Source organism: Hemitrygon akajei, unplaced genomic scaffold, assembly GCF_048418815.1.
Source record: "Hemitrygon akajei unplaced genomic scaffold, sHemAka1.3 Scf000048, whole genome shotgun sequence".
In the NCBI taxonomy this organism is placed as follows: domain Eukaryota; kingdom Metazoa; phylum Chordata; class Chondrichthyes; order Myliobatiformes; family Dasyatidae; genus Hemitrygon; species Hemitrygon akajei.
The window spans coordinates 6993853-7001929 of record NW_027331934.1 but is presented as its reverse complement, the minus strand read 5'-3'; positions in this window follow the sequence as shown (position 1 = coordinate 7001929).

Below are 8077 nucleotides of genomic sequence, written 5' to 3'. Positions count from 1 at the left end.
GGGTAGTGGGGCTGTGGAATTTACTGCCCCAGAGAGCTGTGGAAGCTACTACACTCAATAAATTCAAAACGGAGATAGACATTTTCCTGGATAAAAATGGCATTAGGGGATACGGTGAGCGAGTAGGTAAGTGGACATGAGGCTAGGTTTAGATCAGCCATGTAATCTCCTGGACCAATTTTTGATAGCCTGGATGGGTCGGAGAGGAATTTTCCAGATTTTCTCTCCTCAATTGGCAACTCGGTTTTTTTTTTCCCGGGTGATCACATGGGTTTGGGCGGGATGAATAATAAAATAAAATGGGCGGCATGGTGCACTGTTGCCTTGTGGGATTCGGTGAAAACTAGAGTTAAGATTGGATCAGCCATGATCTTGTTGAATGGCGGAGCAGGCTTGAGGGGCCGATTGGCCTACTCCTGCTCCTATCTCTTATGTTCTGTTGGCAGCTCATTCAACATTCTCTCAACCCTCTGATTGAAGACTTATCCACTCATGTCCCCCTAAAACTTTTCATCTTTCACCCACAATGCATGATCTCTGGTTGTCGTTCCACCTGACTTCAGTGGAAAAGGCCTGCTTGCATTTACCTATCTCTACCCATCTTCATGTTGTCCTGCTCTATCAAGTCTCCTCTCAATTTTTAGCATTTTAATGATTAAAGTCTGAAACTATTCATCCTTTCCTTATCACCCAGGTCCTCCGGAAACATCCTTGAAATTTCTCCCAATACTCTTTCAAACTTACTTACATCTTTCCTGTGGGTAGGTGACCAAAACTACACACAAGACTCCGAATTCGGACTCACCGACGTCTTATACAACTTCAAAATAAATCCCATCTCCTGCAGTCAATAATTTAATTGATGAAGGTCACTATGCCACAAGCATTTATTAACCACCCTATCTACCTGGGGCGCTGGTTTCAATGAATTATGGACCTCTATTCCCAGATCCTTTTGTTCCACCGCAACATTAGTGCTCTACTGGTTACTGTGTAAGACCTACCATAGCACAACACTTCGCACTTGCCTGCATTAAATTCCATCTGCCATTTTCAGGTCAGTATTTCCAGCTGTTCCAGATCCCTGTAACCTATGATAGATAATTTGCCTCTCTGTCAACTACACACCTAACCTTGGTGTCACATGTAAATGTGCTTATCAAGTTAAAAACATTACCATCCCAATCATTGATATAGATGACAAAGAGCAACGGACCCAACTACATTCCTGCGGCTCTCCACTGGTCATAAGCCCCGATTAATGGAGACAATCATCTACCATCACAGTCCACCTTCTCCCAAAATGCCATTGTCCACTCTAATTTACTTCCTTACATTGAACGTGATGCAAATGAATTTTCTTGATCAACCTCCCACGCGGGATTGTTAAATGCTTGCAAAAGACCATATAAACAACATTTGCTTCATTGTCTTTATCTACTTTCCTGGTAACATTCCCCATAACCTCATCAAAAAAAAAATACTGTGTGTTGCCAAGAGCAAACAAAGCCATGCTGACTGTTCCAAGTCAGTCTTGTCTTTTCAAATACTTATATATGCAGTGCTTCTAATACTGATGTCAGAAGCACTGGTCTATAGTTTGCTGGTTTATTTTTTTTCAGCCTTTCTTCAACAGCATATGTTTCTTCAACATATAACCCATGTTACTATGGGGAGCACGATTTTACAAAATATTCCAGGTACAATCTCAACAAAGCGCAAGTAATTGTTAATGTAATTTCACTCTTACACCCAATAACTCTTACAATAAATACAATGTACCTTTCACCTCCCTCTCTACCCACTGCACTTAAACTCTCCATTTTAACACACTCAGGATTTCAGTTTCTCCTACAGAAGTGGGTGATCTCACATTTCCCACACTGGACTCCAGTGACCTGTTCTTCCCAGTCACTCCTTTTGCCTCCATCACCCCAAAACCTCTCAACAAGAGACACAGAACATAGAACAGTACAGCACAGTGCTCAGTCTATTCAGTTAATGAAGTGGCCAACTAAATTGATCCCATCTGCCAGAACAATGTCCATATCCTTCCATTTTCCTCACATTCAAGTGCTGATCTAAATATCTCTTAAAAGTCCCAATGTATCTGCCACTACCATTACCCAGGCAGCAGAGACTGGACAGAGATTGAACAAGATGGTGATATACATCATTGAGATGATGGGATACAGGCTGGACAGAGGTTGAACAAGATGGTTGATATATATCAGTGAGGTGATAGGATACAGACTGGACAGAGGTTGAACAAGATGGTTGACATATATATCATTGAGGTGGTGGGATACAGGCTGGACAGAGGTTGAACAAGATGGTTGATATATATCATTGAGGTGGTGGGAATCCAGGCTGGACAGAGGTTGAACAAGATGGTTGATATCTATCATTGAGGTGGTAGGATACAGGCTGGACAGAGGTTGAACAAGATGGTTGATATATATCATTGAGGTGATGGGATACAGACTGGACAGAGGTTGAACAAGATGGTTGATATATATCATTGAGGTGGTGGGATACAGGCTGGACAGAGGTTGAACAAGATGGGTGGGGAATGAGCTGATGGGATCAGCTGGGAGAAGGGATCAAGGATGATCACTGATGGTCCTCAGGAGGAGGGGTTGGTCAGCAGCCCGCCCCTACATTTCTAATGAGCAGAACTGTTTATTGTTCTTGTGTTAAAATGCTTTTGTGGGATTACGATGGGATGTTCCAGTTCATTTATTGTTACCTTTTAGCTTGGATTATACAGTTACTTGCTTGTGTATTTCTGGGTCACACTAACTGTAACCAGGGTGTGTGATGGTCGCCTCCCGTCTGTATGAGACTGGTTGGGTTCACTGTCGGGGTCGTGCTGGCCGGTCTATTTTGTGTTTATCACGATAAAGCTGTTATTGAGTTTAATGAGCTGCCTCATCTGTCATTATGGACCAAATGCTCACCACAATACTACTGTATAAAAGATCTGAAAATAACAAAGCTAGAACAAACTTTCTAGAACTTTGGAATATACGCTTTGCCCATCACCAAATTTTATCAATGCATCATAAACAGTTTCCCATCTGGATACCCCACGCATTGGTATGGCGACTTCTTTGCCCATGGCTGCAAGGAACTGCAGAGTTACGGACACAGATCAGCTCATCACAGAAACCAGTCTTCCCTACGTGAACTCCTTCTGGACTTCCCACTCCCTCGGTAAAATCAAAGATCCCCACAACCTGGGACATTCTCCTTTCTCACCCACCCCCATTAGGGAGAAGATACATATCACCAGGCTTAGAAGCGGCTTATCTGAAGTGAAAAAAGTTTTTGAGAAGTTCCAGGAAGCGAGGCGAAATCGACAGTTCGGGAAGTTAACGGGACTCATCGGCCAATATTAGATTTCTCCAACAAATCCACGTCAGTACAAAACGGTGACTGGACTCCTCCGGCCAAAAATCACTGCATTCCGCCGACTGTGAGCATGCGCAATGAGATTTTCACATCGACAGAGCCGGGGGACGGGGCCTCGGGAAAAACCCGCCTCCTGCAAATCTGCGGCAGAATAAAGCGGAAAACAGGATACCGTCATCGGTGGGCGCGTCTCCCCGACAATAAACCGGCTCCATAGGACATAGGAGCAGAATTAGGCCGTTTGGCCCATCGAGTCTACTCCGGCGTTCAATCAGGGTGACCCTTTTCCTCTTTCTCAGCCCCACTCCACGACTTTCTCATCGTAACCACTCAAGAACCTAGTAAATACCCCCAACCGGGCCCCCACGGCTCCCTCTGCTAATTCCACACATTCACCACACTCTGGCTACAGAAATTTCTCCGCATCTGTTTTAAACAGGCGCCCCTTTGCCCCGAGGCTGATTTGCCATTTTAATTGTTGGGAGATTGACCGCCTGGGTTGCTGGTTCGCAGGGAGAGATCAGTGAAGTGTGTCCATCTTTGAGGAGCGCAGATAGTTGGAAAATGAGTAAATGGCCGACAGTTCGGGAAGTTAACGAGACTCACTGCCCAACATCAGAGCTGCCGACTCGACACTGGCCTCAGTACTCACCGATGGGAAACTGATTTCTCCCCCGGGGGGGGGGGGAGGGGGAGAGGACCCTCTCCTTACCGCTCTCGATCCCCCAGACGATCTGCTTCAACAACGAACGGAATAAAAACAAACCACCGCCCATCCAGGGCCTGTGAGCATGCGCGGGGTGATTACTGCGTCAGAGCGGAGGGTCTCCCCGGGGAGCGAATTCCAGTGACCGACCCAGCAGACTCGGTGAGGAAAAACATACACGCCCCTCATATCTCCATTAACCTACCCCCTCTCACCTCAAATGGATGGCCTCTTATCTTAGATATTTCAACCCTGGGAAAAATATATCGTCTATCCACTCTATCCCTCTCGTAGTCGTATAAACGTCCATCCAGTCTCACCCCAGCCTGCGCCGCTCAGGAGAAAACAACACAAGTTTGTCCAGCCTCTCGTTACAGCTCATGCCCTCTAATCCAGGCAGTGTCCTGGTAAACCTCTTCTGCGCCCTCTCCAAAGCCCCGACATCCTTCCGAGAATGGGGGCGACCAGAACTGTATGAAACACTCCAGATGTGGTCTAACTAGTTTTATAAAACTCCAACATAAATTCCCGACTTTTGAACTCAATGTCTCGACTAATAAAGACAACCACGTCATTTGCCGCCTTAACCACCCGATCAATCTGTGCAGTCTCTTTCAGGGAGCGATGAACTTCGAGTCTAAGATCTCTCTGATCATCAACACTGTTCAGGCTTTTGCATTTAACAGTGTACTGCCTCATACATTCGTCCTACCGAGCTGCCAAGATGATCATCACTAATCAAATCTCACTGAGATTTCTCAGGTCCTGTTGAATTTATTGCCAAGTGCACAAGTACGGGAAGGGACAGGTACAGAGAAACACTGACTTGTGGCAGCATCACAGGCAAGTACATTCAGATAACACACGGAACACAAATTGTATATTTCTCTGTCAGTAACAATATAGAAACATGTTTTACTTCATCCTGCTAATAGGATCAGAACAATAGGGGCTGAGCGCCGGCTCATCTCAGACGGTTCGGTGTGAAGGTCTCACAACCCGGACCGACCCCGGCAGATTCTGTGAAGGAAGCGAGGCGAGGCCGCCAGTTCGGGAAAGTTCATCCCCTCCCCCTTCAGGTTTCACCGATCACCTTGTGTTTCTCTCTCCCTTCCCCACCCCCACCTTTTATTCTCCAGTCCTGCCGAAGGGTTTCGGCCGGTAATGTCGACTGTTCTCTTTTCTTGGATTCTGCCCGGCCTGCTGAGTTCCTCCAGCATTTTGAGCGCGTTGCGCGCATTTCCACCATCTGCAGATTTTCTCTTGTTTGAATTCGGGAAAGTTAAAGGGACTCACTGCGCAACATCAGACGTCCCCGCTCGGGACCGGCTTCAATACTCACCGAAGGGGAATTCTTGCTGTCGCCCGGCAGAGAATAATCCGTCACCAGCTCCCCGCCCCTGGGGGCAAGGATCCCCGCAGATCCCGATCCCACCGCCGACCCATGAGAACAAAGAACGGAACTCCCTTCCCGTACTGAGCATGCGTGATGTCGTCAGCGCGTTATCCGAGCGGTGGGCGGGGCCTCGGAAACGAACCTGCAGATGCTGCAGCCCTGCGGTACAACGGGATCACGTGACGGGTGGACGGTCTCCCACGTGACTCGGTGACTCCGCTCCTCGCCCCTCACACGCTGCCCGACCTCCCTCACCGCATTTCAAACATTATCTCATAATTATACTAGATATATTTTTAAATTTCCCTCTGCATCTTCCCCGTCCCCATCCCTCCACCCCCCGGGTCACAGTTATGGGTTTGAATCCCATCCCGGTCCGGCACACATTTTAGACCCAAACCAGAATTGTGCAGGTTTTATTTAAATCAGTCTATGTTTCTATTCACATTTCCCCGGCCTCACTGGACAGGAACACTGAAACATCAAGCGAGAAGCAACAGGAGGTGGCCATTCAGCTCCTCCAACCATCAACAAGATGGCGGCTGCTCTCCCATCTTAGCCACATGTTTCTGCCTGATTCTCATTTCCTCCATCCCTTCGGTCTCCACACATCTGCCGGCCTCTGTTTTATGTGAGGACGATCACCGAGTCTTCGCCGCCCTCTGTGGTGGGGACTTACAGAAATTTACCACCCTCGGAGTGGAGACATTTCCCCGCATCTCAGTCCCGGACAGTCCACCCCCTTTTCCAGGACTGGGATCCCTGGTTCAACCGGTAATGATGTTGTGCATTTCAATGTGTTCACCTCTCAGTCCTCGATTCTCCAAATGAAAGGGTTATCGCATTTGATCTTTCTTCATATGATGACCTCACCACTCCAGGGATCAGTCTGGTGAATCTTTGTTGCACTCTCTACAACAAGTACTCTCTCACCTCTTTGTTAATCCTCCATGGAATTCCACCTTCCACCTTCCCACCTCCTCCTCACCTGGATCCACCTCTCACTCCCCAGCTCTTGCCCCATCCCCACCCCTCGCCTCTTTTCTCTGACTATTTCCCGTCCACTCTCAGGCCAGAGGGAGGGTCTCGGCCCGAAATGTTGACGGTCCATTTCCCTCCACAGATGCTGCCCGACCCATTGAGTTCCTCCGGCAGTTTGTTCTTTGGTCTATATAACCCGTGTTAGTATTGGGGTGGGGCAGGATTTTACACCATATTCCAGGTACAATCTCAACAAAGTCCAAATAATCGTTAAAGTCATTTTCATTCTTATACCTGATAACTCTTACAATAAATACAATGTACTTTCTCCCTCCCTCCCTAGCCACTGCACCTCAGTCCCTCATTACTTAACGCACAGATGGTGCAGAAGAGGTTTACCAGGATACTGCCTGGATTAGAAGGCATGAGCTATAATGAGAGGTTGGACAAACTTGGGTTGTTTTCTCTGGAGCCCTGCAGGCTGGGGTGAGACGATGGAGGTGTATAACATTATGAGAGGCAGAGATAGAAAAGACAGACAATATTTTTTATCCTGGTTAGACATGTCTAATAGAAGAGGCCATGTATTTAAAGTGAGAGCGAGTAGTTTGAAAGGAGATGTGAGGGGCAAGTGTTATTACCAGAGAGAGTGGCGGGTTGCTAGGATGTGTTGCCCGGGGTGCTGGTTCTGGCAGACACAGCGGTGACTTTTAAGAGATATTTAAATCAGCACATGAGTGTGAGGGACGTGTGGACATTGTGTTGGCAGAAGGGATTAGTTAGCCATTTGATTCCTAATTTAATTAGCTGAGCAAAACGTTTTGGGCCGAAGGGCCTGTTCTGGTACTGTACTGTTCAATGTTCTGTGTCTCTTGTCAAGAGGTTTCAGGGAAACTGAGGTAAAAGGAGTGAGTTGGAGAAACAGGTCAGCTGGAGCCCAATGTGGGAACTGTGAGATCACCCACTTCTGTAGTAGAAACAAATATTGAATTTATTGCCAAGTGCACAAGTACGGGAAGGTACAGGTACAGAGAAACACTGATTTGTAGCAGCATCACAGGCAAGTACATTCAGATGACAAATTATACAAATCTGCGCCATTATCAATATAGAAATACAAGTTTTATGTCATTAACAATATACAAATATATATGTTGTGTCAATAATCATAAATATAGATTTTCTGTCATTAACAATGTACAAATATACATTTTTTTCAAGAGCAGTCTTGAAAATGTTAAATTTGTTCCCTCAGCCAAGTTGTTGACACAGTTTGGAAACAACTGGGCTCCAAGCACCGGTCCCTACAACACCCACTGGAACATCATGCAGAGCCAAGAAGGGTCTGGTTATTCATTCTCTTTTAACACCAAGACACCAGAAACAGGAGCAGGCCACTCAGCCCGTTCAGTTCATCCTGTCATTCAATAAGACTCAAGACCAGTTCATTCTTGCCCCCCAACACGACTCCAATCCACTTTGCCCGGACCATAGGCCACACTTGCAGATCAACAGTGTGTCGGTGTTTGCCTCCCAATGTGGCGAATCCCTCTGCTCGCCTCTGTATCCTGTCCGTCCCC